A 2,039-nucleotide genomic window follows, 5' to 3' on the forward strand; every position below is an offset into this window, starting at 1 on the left:
TTTGTAAATGTTTTGAGCCTCTTGAAATTTCTTTATTTTGAGCTCTCTGTCAAGCACGTCTTGATGCAAAAACTCCGTTTCCTTTTGAAAGAACTCCTTCACAGACGTAACATTGCATTTCTCGTGCTCCATTTATCTCAACTCTTCCATCTTTGTTTTCAAACCCTTTTCAAGCTTGGCTAGCTTTAGTTTGGAAGAATTTTCAAGATTTAAAAATTTGGTTTGCTCTTCTTCAAACATTTTGAAAAAACGGTTTTCTTTCTTCTGTGAGCAACCTGACTTCCTTTTCACAAACTAAAAGCTTTTCTTTTGAACCTTGATGCTCCAAATGACATTAGTCGAGATTTTCAAGAATCTCTGTGAAGAAATCAAAAGAATCAGAAGAGGTGGAAGAAGATACCTCTTTGTCATTTCTTCCAGAGGAGTCTGTCTCAACATCAGCCATCCCACAGAAGAGTTCATCCTCTGTGTATGAGTCTTCCCATGCGAGAAGACCCTTCTGATCATCGTCATCAGAGGATTCATCTGTGACTAGCTCACTGGATTGAGCTAGAAGTGACTTCTGTTGATAGAACTCAGCCTTCTTTTTGTATTAGGCTGCATCTTTCAGACACCTCTGTGATGTCCTTGGTCCTTTGGACCAACAGTCTACAGCGTAGTGGCCAGGTTTGCCACACTTGAAGCAGCCATCTTTGGGCTCCTCCTTCCTCTGCTCTTCAGCCCTCTGAAAGGGCTTCTGCTCCTTCTCTTTCTTCTCAGATCTCTCTGCTTCTGTGAAGCTTCTGCGATTGAAGCTTCTGTACTCCTTCCTGTCTCCACCCTTTTCTGTATTCTCTTGTGATCAGCGCAAGAGTCTTCATTATCTCCTTCATGGAGATCTCCTCTTTTTCATAACTCTGGTCACTGTCAGCAATCAACACCATTTTCTTCTTTTTCGTTTCCTTCTTCGCCTCCTTCCCCTCCTTTCCTTTGCCGGAGCACCCGTCCTCTGCAACTAGAGCCAGAGGGCCTCCTAGATTTCTCTTCATTTGCATAACTTGGGACTCTTGACTCTTGAGAGATCCAAACAAGTCTGCTAACGTCCATGTCTCGAGATCTAGAATGGCCTTCATGGACATTGTAATAGTCGACCATTCATCTCCAAGGCTCTTTAAAAACAGTGAGTTATTCTCCTTTGTGGTTCTGGGGATACCATACCTTTTACAGTTTCTAATCAGCGTGTTTAGCCTAGCGTATGTATCCGTAAGAGACTCACCCTCTTTGGCCTTGAAGCTGTAGTATTCATCGATGCAAATCGAATGATTGTTCTTTAGCGTCTTCCTTCCACCTTCGATTAATTTCTCCAGTTCTGCCCATATGTCCATGGACAGTTGACTGTGATCGATGCATTTGAAGATGCCGTTAGGAATAGCCATGATTAACAATCGTTTACATTTGTTCCCTAATTCGACGATTACCTTGTCTTCGTCACTCCAGTTAGCTTCGGGTCGAGGCTCGTAATGCTCAGGTATTTCTGGTGTAGTTTGAGTTGCTGGAACTCTTGGAATGAGGTTCATTGGGACGTAAGGAGGATTGTACAGGAATTCGCAAATCCTAGGATGAATACCCTCAAGAAAACTCACCATTCGGATTTTCCATTGAGGAAATTCCTCATGAATGAGCGTTGGAGGCTTAGACTGTGAACCCGTACTCATGAAGGAAGCATTGGCCGTATTCSCCATKGATTGAAGAAGAATCAAAAGAAAATAGGAGAAAATTGATAAAACAGTGAAAAACAKAGTAAACTTGGAGAAGAAGACTGTGTGTTCTAGAGTCGACAAAGAATGAATACCAAGAATAGAAATTATCAAATTAAAATTTGATTCCTGCTCTGATACCAATTGTTAGGATCGTATAACTCAGTTCTTGGTACTGAATACTTACTTGATTGATTGGATTGACAGTGAGTAAGCAGCGGAAAGTAATATAATCAAACAAGTAGCAATCGGTATGAACACGATGAAGAACACTTGAATAACACGAAGAGAAAAGCTTCAAAT

Source organism: Cynara cardunculus, assembly GCF_001531365.2.
Source record: "Cynara cardunculus var. scolymus isolate 2C chromosome LG 8, CcrdV1, whole genome shotgun sequence".
Classification (NCBI taxonomy): Eukaryota; Viridiplantae; Streptophyta; class Magnoliopsida; order Asterales; family Asteraceae; genus Cynara; species Cynara cardunculus.